The sequence below is a fragment of the Desmodus rotundus genome, chromosome X (assembly GCF_022682495.2).
Source record: "Desmodus rotundus isolate HL8 chromosome X, HLdesRot8A.1, whole genome shotgun sequence".
NCBI classification, from domain to species: Eukaryota; Metazoa; Chordata; class Mammalia; order Chiroptera; family Phyllostomidae; genus Desmodus; species Desmodus rotundus.
The window spans coordinates 70,721,147-70,738,731 of NC_071400.1; the positions used below are offsets into that span (position 1 = coordinate 70,721,147).

General features: G+C 36.8%; 1 non-coding gene across 1 annotated transcript; it reads left to right on the forward strand.

Annotated features, from left to right (window-relative positions):
- The first annotated feature begins 9,867 nt into the window (after positions 1-9,867).
- LOC112322528 (U6 spliceosomal RNA) lies at positions 9,868-9,974 on the forward strand. The gene has a single exon (XR_002976643.2). It is a non-coding gene; the product is annotated as a U6 spliceosomal RNA (small nuclear RNA).
- Positions 9,975-17,585: the final 7,611 nt, after the last annotated feature.

A 17,585-nucleotide genomic window follows, 5' to 3' on the forward strand; every position in this document is an offset into this window, starting at 1 on the left:
AATTGGGTTGTTTGTCTTCCTGGAGTGGAGTCGTGTGAGTTCTTTATATATTTTGGAGATCAGACCAATGTCTGGGGTATCATTGGCAAATATGTTTTCCCATACTGTTGGTTATCTTTGTATTTTAATGCTGTTTTCTTTAGCCATGCAGAAGCTTTTTATTTTGATGAGGTCCCATTTGTTTATTCTTTCCTTTATGTCCCTTGCTTTAGGGGATGTGTCTATGAGGATGTTGCTGCATGGAATGTCTGAGATTTTCCTGCCAATGTTTTCTTCTAGGACTTTTATGGTGTTACAACTTATATTTAAGTCTTTTATCCATCTTAAATTTATTTTTGTGTGTGGCGTAAGTTGGTGATCGAGTTTCATTTTTTTGCACGTAGCTGTCCAGATCTCCCAACACCATCTGTTGAAGAGGCCATTTTTGCTCCATTTTATGATCCTGCCTCCTTTGTCAAATATTAATTGACCATAGAGACTCAGGTTTATTTCTGGGCTCTCTGTTCTGTTCCATTAGTCTATGTGCCTGTTTTTATGTCAGTACCAGGCTCAAACAGGGTTTCTATCTCTTGCTCCTTTTCTTCTCCTTCTGATAGTCCTATGATTCGAATGTTGTTGCATTTCATGTTGTCATGCAGTTCCTATAAATTACCCTGTATATCTCTAATAAACTTTGTACATTTTCTCCCATTGATCTCTCTCTCTGTTAATTTGATTAGCTTAGCTAGAAGAATAAGTTCCACCAGAAAGTGGAAGGAAAGTTATATTTTTAGCACCCACAAAACCTTAGTTCAAATATCAAGTTTCTAAGGCAAATATCCTATGAGATGTTTTTTAAATGCTTAGCACAGAAATACACATATGTGTGAACGTAGACATATGCATACACACATGTCTTTGTCACTTTGTGTATCCATGCTCTTCTCCAGCACAGTAGACCTGCATTTTCAATCAGGGAAACTAATTAAACAATTTCCCATTATACCACTGGATGCAAGAATGCACCTAAACATCTCTCATCTTGTATATCACAGGCAATATCAGACCACAAGGATGTTAAGCAAGTTTTCAATGATCTAGTATCTAACTCTAGACTTTGCTAGATGCCAAAGGTTCATTATGTTAAAGGGGAAATCACAGGCCCAAATGGCATCACTTGTGCTAAAGTCCATGATACTAAACCAAGAATTAATACCTGAATTAACTGTAGAAATATAATCTTAATTAACCAGTCTGGAATTTTCTGGTCAACCCCAATGAGATAATCTGTCATATGGGTCTTGTTCAACCCCCACAGAAAGAGGTAGCTATCTCTATGATAAAAGCCCTTCCAATTCTTTCCCCCCGCAAAGATTTCCTGATCTAAAAATACCAGTTCGTCCTTCCTTCCTTCCTTCCTTCCTTCCTTCCTTCCTTCCTTCCTTCCTTTCTTCTTTTTTATGTTATTTATTTATTTATTGCTAATAGCTTCCTTGCACCACCTTTGTTTTCTAAAAAAAACCTTCCATTTTGTGTAACTCCTGGGAGCCCCTTTCTAGTTGCTTGATGGGATGCTGCCCAATTCATGAATTGTTTAATAAAGCCAATTAGATCTTCAAATTTACTCATTTGAATTTTGTTTTTTAACACTTATTAGCTGATTTTACCATCCCTTCCCATGTTGATGGTATGAGTTCAGAGAAGCAACCAGCAAGAATCTCTGCTTCTTGGTACTCACACCCTTTTATAGTCTACTTCCAATGTTATATGAAGTTTATTTGCTATAACCAATAGAAAACAGCAGAAATTATGGTATACAATTTACAATATTAGGTTATAAATTATCAACATGACTTCCATCTTGGGTTCTTTGTCTATGTCTCTTGAATCACTTATTCTGAAGAAGGCCAATGGCGACATTGTGAAGATAATCAGTCAGCCTCTGGAGAGGCCCATGTAGCAAGCAACTGAGGTCTCTAGCAAATAAATAGTAAAGAATTGAGTCCTGCCAACAACTATGTGAGTGAACCTGACAGCAGATTCTCCAACCTTGAAATGACTGCAGCTCTGACTAACAGCTTGACTGAAACCTCATGAGAGACTCTGAAGTACAACTACTAAGTTAAACTGCTCTGGGATTCCTGACCCACAGAAATAATGAGACAATGAATGTTTATTGTTTTAACTTGCTAAAGTTTGGGTTAATTTGTTATGCAACAATAGAAAACTAATACAAGACCCTTCTGAGTAAGAGTTTTCACTTATGTAGAAATCATAGAACAGACTCAAAGTGTCACTTTGAAATTTCTGTGGATGGGAATAGCTGATCTTGTGTCACCTTAACAATGAGGCATGGCCTCTGAGCACCGGTTTGGGCCTATGCTTCAGGTAAAGTACTATACAATAGAAGTAGAAGAGAGAAGCTTCAGATGCATTATCCCTCATGTCTGGGACCATACTTCTCCCTGGAACTTGGAGCATCTCTGTTATATTTGATCCTGTATTATTTATCCAATAGTTGGTCCATAGTCTAACTTTGCTTTCAGCAAAACTACAAAAAACTGAAGTCAATCCTCATGGTTGGAAGTAAGGAAACAAATCATGTATTAAGACAAGAACTATCCCTTAGCAACTATATAGCAGTACTGAAAGGAGTATAGGGTTTATGAATAGATACCCCTCCATAGGTTACAAATGAACCCAGAAGTTACTCTGAGCTTTTTGAAAGCATTTGCACCTACTAAATATCATTTAAAAAATATTCTCTAAGGTGCAGTGCATTGGACTTAAGGAACATATTCATTCATAAAAAAGGATGCATCAATTTATTATGTAAATATTATCTTAACATCTACTAGGTGCCAGGCACTGTGCTAGGATGTTAATTACAATAATGAACAAAAGAAACATAGTCTTTGCTCTCAAGGAATTTAGAATCTAGTGGGGGAAGTAATAATTAATCAAATAATCTCACAAATGAAAACAAAATTCCAACTGTGACTAGTAAGGAGGTAGAGGTACTATGAGAGCATACATAAGGGGAGATTTGATCTATGGAGGAAAATAAAAAATGCTCCCTCAAGAAGTGACACCAGCTAAAATATGAAGAAAATATAGGTGTTAAAGAATGGCGGGTAATACCTCTAATATTCAAGGAACAGAAGGTACAAACACATAATAGTAGGGGGAAGTGTGTTGAGCAGGAAAAACAAACAAACAAACAAAAAACATACTGGAGGGCAGAAATTGTGAACTTTTTTTCTAGTTAATGTGTCTGCTGAGGTCTTTAATTGACCAAATGGAATATCTGCACACCCAGTACCTGATAGTGAGGGTAGTCTTATTCTAAGTGCTTCTCATAACGGAACAAAAGCATACCTAAGAGAAAAAACTGTGTGGGGGAGATAACTTGAGGGATGCAAAAGTTATACATTCTTTATTAACCAATGTCACTCCAATAAATTTATGTTGTTTTATTTTATTGTTTAAACTTTAAAAATATTTTATTTATTTACTTTTAGAGAAAGGGGAAGGGAAAAAGAGTGGGAGAGAAACATCAATTGTGGTTGTTTCTGGCACACCCCCTACTAGGGACCTGGCCCACAACCCAGGTATGCACCCCAACTGGGAATCAAACCAGTGACCCTTTGGTTCACAGGCTGGCACTCAGTCCACTGAGACACACCAGCCAGGGCCCAATGAGAAAAAAAAATACATTCCCTGAATGGTTTTTTAAATCTATTTTTAATATTTTTATTGTATATTTTTCCATTACCATTTATCCCCCTTATACAGTGCTCCCCCCAGCAATCACCACACTGTTGTCCATGTCCATGAGTCCTTTTTCCTTTTTGCTACCTGACCTCCCTGAGTGATTTTTTAATCTCTTTATCTATCTTGCTGGATGAGCAAGGCCTAAAGACTAGACTGCTGAGAATTATATCCTCAAAGAGACATTTCTTTTCCTCTGAGCTTTGTTGTGGATCCATCAGTCAATATTGAAGAGCCCTATAAGAAGGATCCTTGTGAAAATGGTGAATTGGGAAGGACACCCAAAGTATGTGGCAGAGGACTAATATCCTCAATATGTAAAGAAAGGTGAGAAGTCATTAAGGAAATGTGTGTATACATAAATATGTCCTAAAGGAAAATTAGGTGAAGACATGAACAGGAAATTTACAGAATATCAAATACAAATGACTAATAAACATGTGAACAAAAGTTCGAACTCAACAGTTGAATATAATGTAACATGATACCATTAATTGCTTCTGAACTTATTAAGATTTTCAACAATATTAATATTTATTGTTGATGAGTTTATAAGATAATGAGTAGAAATCCAAGATGGAGGGCCAGGATGAGTCATGTGGAACCCTAGGCAGACAGTGGCATGGGATCCCCTCAGCACTGTGCCTGCAAGGATGCAGCCACGAAGCATGGCTGAGTAAGGTCTAAAGAAGTTACCAACTGAGATCCCCCAAAGATGGTAGAGGAGTAATTGGAAGCTACACTAACCTCCTCCCAGGAACAAACTGGAATTACAACTGAATTGTAGAGAAATCCTGAATGACCAACTGGACACTAGCTGGAGAGAAGCCTATAACCACAGAGAGACAGAAGAAAATTCTTTATGACCATGAGACTGCTAGGGAGTGCAGAGGATGCATGAGAGGGCTGGCTGGGCTCCCATGGGCAGCAGCTGAAGTTGTGGAGGGATATTTCAATGGCCAGGGGTTCCCCTGAGAAGTGTGGGGTCTAAGCCCCAAGCTGGTCTCCTCAGCCTATAGCACCAGAGCCTGAAAGGAACCCCGATAACATTCAGCTATGAAAAGCAGCAGAGTTTCTATCTGCCAGGGACACACAGCTAGAGATGCAGAAAGACTCTTGAAGGACCAATACTCAAAATTTTGTTTGCAGCCATTTACCCTGGGCTCTAGCAGAGGGATGACAGTGTAAGCTACAGACACTTGAGGAGAGTCTGGGGTTGGTGACTCTGGGGAGAGAACTAAAGGAGTAGCTGCCAAGACCCCTGTGCTGAGTCATTCCCCATACTGCAGGAGCCATCCTTCTCCGGAAGAACACTCCTGTCCAAGTGGCATCAGCCTGAGAGGAAGCAATAGCCCTGTCCACAGGAATTACTCTGCCCCACACTGTGGGGCTTACACCTAGCTAATGATTACAGCTTGAAGCTATATCATTCATTAGTTTAACAGCTAAGGCAGAGAATACAAGGAAACAGCCAAAATAGGAAGGAAAAAAAAAAAAAAACGGTTCCCAAATGAAATTATGAGGAAATACTCCAGAAGAAGAACTAGATGAAATGGAGGCAAGCAATTTATCAGATATACAGTTTAGAGTAAGGACCATAAGGACACTCAATGGCATGAAAGAAGGCATAGAAATCATAAAAAAGAGACAAAAATAAATAATGCAATATCTGAAATAAATAATACACTGGAAGGAATAAAAAGTAGGTTAGATGAAGCAGGGGATCAAATCGATGTTCTGGAAGACAAGGTAGAAAAAACACCAAGGCGAAGCAGCAAAAAAAAAAAAAAAAAAAAAGGAATTTAAAAAAATGAGGAGAGCTTAAGAAACATTTTAGACAACATGAAGCATATCAACATGTGCATCATAGAGATACCAGGAGAAGAAAACTAGCAAGGGATTGAGAACCTATTTGAAGAAATAATGACTGAAAACTTCCTTAATCTGGTGAAGGAAAATGACACATAAGTTCAGGAAACTCAGAGAGTTCCAAACAAGTTGGACTCAAAGAAGCAGTCACCAAGACACATCATAATTAAAGTGACAAGGCTTAAAGACAAGGAGAAAATCCTAAAAGCCACAAGAGAAAAGCAGTAGTTACATACAAGGGAGCACCAACTAGACTGTCATCTGATTTCTCAATAGAAACATTTTGGGCCAGAAGGGAGTGGTGTGAAACATTCAAGATGATGAAAAGCAAGGACATAAAACCAAGGCTACTTTACTCAGCAAGGCTATAATTTCAAATTGAAGGAGAAATAAGGAACTTCCCAGAGAAGAAAAAGTTAAATGATTTTTTTTAAACACCAAACCAATTCTGCAACAAGCATTAAAGGGCTTGCTTTAAGAAGAAGAAAAAGAGGCCCTGGCTGGTGTGGCTCAGTGGATTAAGTGCCAACCTGTGAACTAAAGGGTCGTGGGTTCTATTCCCAGTCAGGGCACATGCCTGGGTTGTGGGTCAGGTCCCTGGTAGTGGGTGCAAGGGAGGCAACCACACACTGATGTTTCTCTCCCTCTCATTCTCCCTTCCTTCCCCTGTATCTAAAAATAAATAAATAAAATCTTTCATTAAAAAAAGAGAAAGAAAAAAATAAGCAGAGGAAAACAACCTAACAATAAATGGCACTACATACATATCTATCAATAATCACCTTAAATGTAAATGCCTTAAATGCTCCAACCAAAAGACAGAGGGTAGCTGAATGGATAAGGAAACAAGACCCATATATATGCTGCCTCCAAGAAACCCAACTTAGATCAAAAGATACTCACAGTCTAACAGTAAAGGGTTAAGAAAAGATACTTCATGTAAATGGAAAGGAAAAAAAAGCTGGGCTAGCAGTACTTATATCTGACAAAAAAGACTTTAAAACCAAGGCTATATAGTAAGAGACAAAGAAGGACATTAAATAATGATAAAGGGAACAATTCATCAAGAGGATATAATCCTAGTTAACATTTACTCAATTAACATAGGAGCACCTAAATATCTAAAGCACATCTTGATGGACATAAAGGGAGAAATAGACAGAAATACAGTCATAGTCAGGGATTTTAACACCTCATTGATTTCAATGGATAGATCATCCAGGCAGAAAATCAACAAGCAGACAACAGCCTTAAATGACAAACTAGAGCAAATGGATTTAATTGATATCTTCAAAGCATTTCATTCCAAAGCAGCAGAGTATACATACTTTTCAAATGCACATGGAACATTTTCTAGGATATACCACATATTAGTACACAAAACAAATCTCAATAAATTTAAGAAGATTGAAATTGTATCAAACATTTTCTCTGACCACAATGCTATGAAATTAGAAATCAATCATAAGAAAACTGAGAAGCATGAAAAGATATGGAAGCTAAATAACATGTTATTAAACAATGAATGGGGCAACAACAACATCAAGGAAGAAATCCAAAGATACCTTGAATCAAATGAAAATGAGGACACAACAATACAAAATCTGTGGGACATTGGAAAAGCAATCCTAAGAGGGGAATTCATAGCACTACAGTCCTATCTCAAAAAAAGAAGAAAAAACTCAAATAGACAATCTATCTTCACATTTAAAGGAACTTGAAAAAGAATAAAAAACAAAGCCCAAAGTGAGTAGAAGGAAGGAAATAATAAAGATCAGAGCAGAAATAAATGAAATAGAGTCTAAAAAAACAATACAAAAGACCAATGAATCCAAGAGCTGGTTCTTTGAAAAGATAAACAGGATTAACAAACCTTTAATCAGACTCATCCAGAAAAAAAGACAAAGGACACCCCCAAATGAAATAAATCATGAAAGAAGCGAAATAACACATGACACCAAAGAAATACAAAGGATTGTAAGAAAATATTATGAATTATATGCCAACAAACTGGACAACCTGGATGAAATGGATAAATTCCTGGAAACATTCAGTCTTCCCAAACTCAATCAGGAAGAATCAGAGAATCTGAATCGACAGATTACACCTAGTGAAATTGAAGCAGTAATCAAAAATCTCCCAGCAAACATAAGCCTTGGACCTGATGGCTTCACAGGTGAATTTTACCAAATATTCAGAGAAGAAGTAACACCTCTCCTTCTCGAACTATTTCACAGAATTCAAGAGAAGGAAAATCTCTCTGACTCATTTTATGAGGCTAGCATTATGCTAATTCCAAAACCAGAAAAAGACACCAAAAAGAAAGAAAATTGTAGGCCAATATCCCTAATGAACCTAGACAATAAAATCCTCAACTAAATATTAGCAAACTGAATACAGCAATGCATCAAAAGGTCATACATCATGATCAAGTGGGATTTAATCCAGGAATATAGGAATGCAAGGTTGGTACAACATTCACAAATCAATGAATTTATTAACCACATAAACAAAATGAAGGATAAAAATCACATGATCATATCAATAGAAGCAGAAAAGGCATTTGAAAATATTCAGCACCCATTTATGATAAAAACTCTCAGCAAAGTGGGATTGGAGGGAACATACTTAAACATAATAAAGGCCATATATGAAAAACTCACTTCCAGCATCATACTCAATGGAGAAAATGACAAGTGTTTCTCTTAAGATTGGGAACAAGATAAGGATGTCCACTTTCACCTCTCTTTTCAACATAATACTGGAAGTCCTAGCCACAGCAATCATACAAGAAGAAGAAATAAAAAGCATACAAATTGGAAAGGAAGAAGTGAAACTGTCATTACTTGCAGAGGACATGATACTGTACATAGAGAACCTCAAAGATTCCACCAATAAATTCCTAGATCTGATAAATGAATTCAACTAAATAGCAGGATGCAAAATTAATATCCAGAATTCAGTTGCATTTTATATGCTAATAATGAACTAACAGAAAGGGAAATTAAGAAACGATCCCATTCACAATTATACAAAGGAGAATAAAATACCTAGGAATAAACCTAACCAAGGATGTAGAAGACTTGTACTCAGAAAATTACAAGACACTGAAGAAAGAAATTGAAGAAGGTACAAATAAGTGGAAGCACATACCATGTTCATAGACAAGATGAATTAACATCATTAAAATGTCCACACTACCCAAAGCAATATATAGATTCAATGCTATTCCTATCAAGATTCCAATGACGTATTTCACAGAACAAGAAAAAATATTTCAAAACTTTATATGGAACCACAAAAGGTCCTGCATAACAACAGCAATCCTGAGAAAGAAGAAGAAAGTTGGAGGAATCACAGTACCAAATATCAAACTATACTATAAGGCCATAGTAATCAAAACAGCATGGTACTGGCATAAAAGCAGGCACATAGATGAATGGAATAGAATAGAAAGCCCAGAAATAAACCCACACTTTTATAGTCAATTAATATTTGACAGAGGAAGCAAGCACATACAATTGGCTACAGATAGTCTTTTCAATAAATGGTGTTGGGTGTATTGGACAGAATAGTGCAGAAAAATGAAACTATACTACCTTCTTAGAACACACAATAATAAATTTAAGATAGATCAAGGACTTAAATTTTAGACCCAAACCCATAAAAATCATAGAAGGAAACATTGGCAGCAAAGTCTTGGACATTGCTTGTTGCAATATTTTATCAGATATATCTCCCCAGGGAAGGAAAACCAAACAAAGAATAAACAAATGGGAGCACATCAAGCTAAAAAATTTTTGCATAGCAAAGGGAATCATCAACAAAATAAAAAGTCAATCTGCAGAATGTGAGATCATATTCACCAATACATCTGATAAGGGGTTAATATCCAAAATTTATAAAGAACTTACAAAATTCAACACTAAAAACCCCCAAAAACACAATTAAAAAATGGGTGAAGGACCTGAATAGACACTTCTCCAAAGAGGACATATAGATGGCCTCAATAGATGTGGGAAAAGATGCTCAATGTCACTAACTGTCAGTGAAATGCAACTTAAAACCCTAATGCCATACCATCTCACACCTGTCAGAATGGTTATCATCAATAAATCAACAAACAACAAGTGCTGACAAGGATGTGCAGAAAGGGGAACACTTTTGCATTGTTGGTGGGAATGTAGATTGGTACAGGCATTGTGGAAAGCAGTATAGAGATACCTCAAGAGTTAAAAGTGGATATGCGTGCTCGCTTCGGCAGCACATATACTAAAATTGGAATGATACAGAGAAGATTAGCATGGCCCCTGCGCAAGGATGACACGCAAATTCGTGAAGCATTCCTTATTTTTTTCACCTGGGGTGGGGTGGAGGGATGGGGAGAAAAGGCATACAACTGTAATTGAATAACAATAAAAATTAAAAAAAAAAGTGGATATGCCTTTTGACCCAGAGATCCCACTTCTGAGAATATATCCAAAGGAACCCAAAACACTAATTTGAAAGAACATAAACACCCCTATGTTCATTGCAGCATTATTTACAATCACCAAGATATGGAAACAGCCCAAGTGCCCATCAGTAGATGAGTGGATGAAACAACTATGGGACATTTACACAATGGAATACTACTTGACCACATAAAAGGAGAAAATTTTACCCTTTGCGACAGTATGGATGGATCTGGAGAACATTATGCTAAGTGAAATAAGGCAGTCAGAGAAAGACAAATACCAGATGATTTCACTCATATGTGGAATCTAACAAACTGAACTAACAAGGAAAATGGGGACAGACTCATAGATGGAGAACAAGATGACGGCTAGTGGGGGGTGGAGGTGTGGAAGGATTGAGGAAAAAGGTCTCATTGACATGGACATCATTGAGGTGATTGCTGTCAGGAGGGAGATATAAAGGGACTAATTTGTAAGGGGAAAATACAACTAAAAAGAAAAAAATATTCTCATGTTTTTTACAAGTTGATTGAGACATTGTTCAGGGTCCACAAGATCACCAGAAATTTTGACAATTTGCTAGGTGTCACAGGACTCATATAGTCATACTCATGGCTATGATTTTTTTTTTTTTTTTATCATTAGGATACGAAGTAAAGTCACCAAAGTGAAGTAAGGTGCATAGGATGAAGTCCAGGGGAGATCAGGCCTTCCAAGCTTCCACAAGTCCTCTCCCAGTGGATGACACATATAATTATTCCAACAGCAAATCATGATAACACATGTGAAATGGTGTCCGTCAGAGAAACAATTAGAAAGTCAGTGCCCAAGGTTTTTATTGGAGACTTGTCAGGTAGATAGTGTTTGACTAGTATGCACCCAAATGCCTGAGTCCCAGAAGGAAAGCATGTGTTCAGCATAAACCACATTGTCTGTCCCAATTGAAATCACAGTGTTAGCTGCAATGTTAATAATTCTGGCTGATTGCTATTATTTTCAGTGACACCCTGGAAATATGGCTTGTTTTACATAAGTTAGTTCTGAATCAGATAAAATAGCACCAATACTATGGAACTGGAACTTTTACACAGAGCTATGGGTCTCATGAAAATATTGACTACACTCTGGGGAAGGGCTTTTAAAAGAGCTCCAAAAGAGGTCACTTCTCTATTGGCTGAAAGATTGAGCTTTTCATGGCTACCAAATGAGTTGGGGGTGGGGGAATGGGAGAAGACTCAAATTAAAATGACACAGCCCCCATTGTCATTTCCAAGATTCAATATTGTTTCTTGAATAAACACTTTTTAGTATGTTCTATGCCTTTGGTCAATGTTCCGAGTTTTAAGTACTTGCTTTGGATTGATTTGTCGGTATTTCCTTTGCTTTTATGGGAAAACAGATTTGCCAAGGTTCTCACTATGACACTTTGGAAGTCAACTTAATTTCTCATACATTTTTAAATAAGTAGAAATTGATATCACTTTCCCAGAGGGTAGTTATGTGTGTGAATATAAATTATAAAAAGTTTATGTCTTTAGTTCACCAGTTGTGCTGTCCTTGAGTTGCACCAATTAGGGGCAACTCACACTCCCCCTTCTTGGTCTTTCCTGTCTTAGATGCTAGGGGCTCTGGGTGCTGCTATGGGGTAGTTCAGCCCCCTACTGGGTCGAGTCTTTCCGGGGAATGCAGTCTCCCCTAGCCCTGCAGCTCCCCTCTGCTGGGTGTTCTGCCTTAGTCCTAGAGAGCCAGTAGGCCCTGCAGGGCTCTGTGCACAGGGGCTAGGTGGGAATTGTTCAGAACCGGTGCTTTTAGGTGTGGTTGCCCAGGGACAGCCAGGCCTATCGGGTTGCGCGGCCGATCCCCGGCTTTGGGCCTGTGCGCAGGGCAGCCACTGTGGAAAACAGTATGGAATTTCCTCAGAAAACTAAAAATGGAACTGCCCTTTGACCCAGCAATTCCACTGCTGGGATTATACCCTAAGAACCCTAAAACACCAATCCAAAAGAACCTGTGCACCCCAATGTTCATAGCACAATTTACAATAGCCAAGTACTGGAAGCAACCTAAGTGCCCATCAGCAAATGAGTGGATCCAAAAACTATGGTACATTTACACAATGGAATTCTAAGCAGCAGAGAGAAGGAAGGAGCTTATACCCTTTGCAACAGCATGGATGAAACTGGAGAGCATTATGCTAAGTGAAATAAGCCAGGTGGTGAGGGACAAATACCATATGATCTCACCTTTAACTGGAACATAATCAACAGAAGAAAAGAGAAAACAAAATATGACCAGAGACATTGAAGTTAAGGACAATCTAACAATAGCTAGGGGGGAGTGGGGTGGGGACAGTGAGGAGAGGGGATTACAGGAACCGTTATAAAGGACATATGGACCAAATCAAGGGGGAGGGTGGAGGTGGGGGAGGGAGGTGGGTTCAGCTGGGGTGGGGTGAAGGGATGGGGAGAAAAGGCATACAACTGTAATTGAATAACAATAAAAATTAATAAAAAATAAAAATAAAAAATAAAAAATAAATTATGTACTACATTAAAAAAAAGCTTATGTCTTTTTACCTTGCTTATTCTTTTTTGAGCAGCTGATCATAAGGAAATAATAAGAATTCAATAAAATGATTAGGTATAGTTTTATTCATGATAGAGAAAATATATACTTACATGTCCAGCCATGTAAGTTTAGTGAAATAAATTTTAACATAATTTTTGATGACTACATAGTATTTCACTTATAAATATACCATAAAAGATAAATAGCATGAGGAAATATCCAAAGCATACTAATAAATGACCCAATTTTTTAAATATCATGAACCCAATTTTTAAGATATCATATAATGCAGTTTATATTGTAAATTATATAATATATGAATATTATAAAATATTATGAAATATATATTTGTAACACATATATTAAGATATATTTATAAAATACAAATGTGTGTATATATTTATAAATGTGTATATATTCACGCATAAGCATATATATACAGAGATTGTAAAACTATAGTATTAAAAGTGGCTATCTCTATATGGTAAACAATTTTTATTTGCTTTAATAAGTTTTTATGTATTTTAGAAATTTTTTATAGTCAGCACCTTCCTTTTGCAACCTGAGTAAAAAAAAATACATGTTATAAGACTCTAGTAAACTATGTATAAATTGTAGTTACACCTATTGGGATAATGTGCTCTACTTTTGAAGAACTTTAGGAGTATTATTCCTGACAAATTAGCCTTTTAAATTCATTTGATACTGTAACTGTATGAAGAACCAAGTTTCCTTTCTAACTTCAACTGCTAAAAATCTGAGGGCCAAATTTATTGTCTATCTTTAAACCTTTTTCTTAGTTCTATTTTATATCTGTTCTAATTTTCTTTTTTAAACTTCTGTTTTCAATTTATCATGTTTTCTTATAGTTCATATATCCTTATAAACCATTTTCAATCCCCTTTCTTTTTTTCTTTTTGTTCAAGTATAGTTGTCTCCATTTTCACCCCACCACACCCCCCTTCCCCACCCATCTCTGCCTCCCACCCTCAAACCTACCTCCTCTGGCTTGGTCCACATGTCCTTTATACATGTTCCTTGATGGCCCTTCTCCTGTTATCCCCTATTACCCTTCTCCCCTCTCCTTTCTGGTTACTGTCAGTTTGTTCTTTATGTCAATGTCTCTGGTTGTATTTTACTTGCTTGTTTGTTTCGTTGATTAGGTTCCACTTATAGGTGAGATCATATGGTATTTGTCTCTTACCGCCTAGCTTATTTCACTTAGCATAATGTTTTCCAGTTCCATCCATGCTGTCACGAAGGGTACGAGCTACTTCTTTCTTTCTGCCACGTAGTATTCCATTGTGTAAATGTAGCACAGTTTTTTGATCCACTCATTTGCTGATGGGCATTTAGGTTGCTTACAACACTTGGCTAATGTAAACTGTGCTGCTATGAACATTGGGGTGCATAGGTTCTTTTGAATTAGTGTTTCAGTATCCTTAGAGTATAATCCCAAAAGTAGTATTGCAGCGTCAAAAGGCAGTTCCATTTTTAATTTTCTGAGGAAATTCCATACTGTTTTCCACAGTGGCTGCACCAGTCTGCATTCCCACCAACAGTGCACTAGGGTTCCCTTTTCTCCACATCCTCTCCAACATTTGTTTGTTAGAAAAATAGAATAATCTGGGAATGAATAGATCTGTATATACACACAGACACAGATACACATTTTATTTTATTTTTCACTTATAACTTACATTCAATGTTATTTTGTTTAAGTTTCAGGTATACGGCATAGTGATTAGACAATCATATGCTTTATGAAGTGATTTGCCTGATATTTCAAGTTTCTACCTCTTATGATACTTTCTTATTACAATATTACTGACCATAATTCTCTACACTGTAATTTACATCCTCATGACTATTTTGTAACTACCAATTAGTACCTCTTACTCCCTTCACCTTTTTCACCCAGTCCCCCAAACTCCCTTCCCTCTGGCAACCATCAATCTGTTATTTCTATCTATGAATCTGTTTCAGTTTTGTTTATTCATTTATTTTGTTCTTTAGATTCCACATATAAATTAAATCATATGGTATTTGTCTTTCTCTGACTCATTTCACTTAGCATCCATACTGTCACAAAAGGTAAAATTTCATTCTTTTTAGAGTTGAATAATACTCCATTGTGTATATGTACCACTGTTTTTTTGTTTTTTTTTTTTAATTGACTAGTGTATTCATGGGCACTTGGATTGCTTTGATATCTTGGCTACTGTAAATAATGCTTCAATAAACATAGAGGTGCATATATCCTTTCCAATGAGTGTTTTGGGTTTCTTTGGATATGTACTCAAAAGTAGAATTGCTGGGTTATAAGGCAGTTCCATTTTCAATTTTTTTGAGGACCTCCACACTGTTTTCCACAGTGACTCCACCAATCTGCATTACCAACAACAGTACACAAGGGTTTTCTTTTACCCACATCCTCGCCAGCACTTGTTGTTTGTTGATTTATTGATAATAGCCCTTCTAACACATGTGAGATCATATTTCATTGGGGATTTAATTTGCATTTCTCTGATGATTAGTGACGTTGAGCACTTTTCACATGTCTTTTGACCATCTCTGTGTCCTCTTTGCAGAAGAGTTTATTGGGTACACACCCCACTTTTAATTGGATTGTTTGTTTTTATTATTTTTGGTGTTGAGTTGTCTGAGTTTTTAAAAAATAAATTTTGAATATTAACCCTTTGTCAAATGAGACATTGAAATTAAGAACAAACTGATAGTAACCAGAGTGGAGGTAGGAGGGGATAATGGCGGGGAGAGGAGGAAGGGTTTTCAAAAACAAGTATAAAGGACACATAGACAAAACCAAAGGGGAATAAGATCAAGGGTAGGAAATGGAGATGGCTGGGATAAAGGGAAATGGTGAGGGGAAATGGAGACAACTGTACTTGAATAACAATAAAATAATGTGGAAAAATATAATAATAAAATAGTGGTTTCAATATAAAAATATGTCATTGCAAATATGATTTCTTATTTAGTAGTATTTTTGTTTTGTTGATGATTTCCTTTGTTGTACACATTTTTTTTAGTTTTATGTAGTCCCATTTGTTTATTTTTTATTTTGTTTACTTTGCTCAAGAAGATATATAAAAAAAATTGCTAAAAGAAATATCAGAGGTTTTACTGCCTGTTTTTTTCTGATGTATCAGAAAAAAATACTAAGAGAAATATCAGAGGCTTTACTAGAAAAGGTGTTTTCTTCTAGTAGTGTAATGGTTTAGTATCTCACATTTAAGTCTTTAATCCATTTTGAGTTTATTCTTGTACAGGTGTGAAAAGGTGGTCTAGTTTGTTTTTTCTGCATGTATCTGTCCAATTTTCTCAACACCATTTACTGAACAGACTGTCTTTACCTCACTTTTGTTCTTGCTTCCATTCTCACATATTAATTGACCACAAAGGTGTGGGTTTATTTCTAAGCTATCTATTCTGTTCCAATGATCTATGTGTTTATATTTATGCCAATACCATGCTGCTTTGATTATCATAGTCTCGTGTATAGTTTGATATCAGATAGTGTGATGCTTTCTTTTTTCTAAAAATTTTTATTGTTATTCAATTACATTTGTATGCCTTTTCTCCCCATCCCTCCACCCACCCCAGCTGAACCCACCTCCCTCCCCCACCTCCACCCACACCCTTGATTTTGTCCATGTGTCCTTTATAGTAGTTCCTGTAATCCCCTCTTCCCACTGTCCCCACCCCACTCCCCCCTGGCTATTGTTAGATTGTCCTTAACTTCAATGTCTCTGGTCATATTTTGTTTTCTCTTTTCTTCTGTTGATTATGTTCCAGTTAAAGGTGAGATCATATGGTATTTGTCCCTCACCACCTGGCTTATTTCACTTAGCATAATGCTCTCCAGTTCCATCCATGCTGTTGCAAAGGGTATAAGCTCCTTCTTTCTCTCTGCTGCGTAGAATTCCATTGTGTAAATGTACCATAGTTTTTGGATCCACTCGAAAGAGAGGGAGGGAAACATCAATGTGTGGTTGCCTCTCGTACGCCCCCTACTGGGGACCTGGCCTGTAATCTAGGCATGTGCCCTAGACTGGAAATCCAACTGGCAACACTTTGGTTTGCAGGTCAGCACTCAGTCCACTGAGCCACACCAGCCAGGGCTAAATTTTTATTTCTTTTGGATAAGTAACTAGAATTGGGATTGTTAGGTCATCTGGTTAAGTGTATGATTAGCTTTATAAGAAAATGCAAAACTTTTCCAACGTGACAGGACTATTTTGCATTTCTGCCAGCAACACACCCTTGTTAGCACTTGGTATTATAATTTTTTGTAAATTAGCCATTCTGGTATGTAATGATATCTTTTTGTAGTCTTAATTTCTGCTGCCCTCATAACTGATGATGTTGAATATCTTTTCATGTGCTTATTTGCTATCCATATATCTTTGGTGAAGTGATGCTTTCTTTAGTCTTCCTTTTCAAGACTGATGTGGTTATTTGGGATCTTTTGTGGTTCCATATAAATTTTTGGGTTATTTCTTCTAGTTCTAGTGAAAAATGCCATTGGTATTTTGATAGGAATTGTATTGCATCTATAGATTGCTTTGGGTAGTATGGATATTTTAACAGTGTTAATTCTCCCTATCTATAAGCTTCGTATATGCTTCCATTTATTTGTATCTTCTTGCACTTCTTTCTTCAATGCCTTATAATTTTTCAAGTACAGTTCTTTTTTTCAATGTTTCTGGTTATAGCCAGAGGGGAGAAGGGAAGGAATAATGGGAGGGGGGAGAAAGGGGAAGGGCCATCAAGGAATTTGTATAAAGGACACATGCACAAAGCCAAAGGGAGTTAGTTAGGATTGAGGGTGGGAGGTGGGGCTGGGGGGGGGAGGGGAAATGGAGACAACTGCACTTGAACAACAATAAAAAAGCTTTTCTTATTAAATTGGTTGATGAA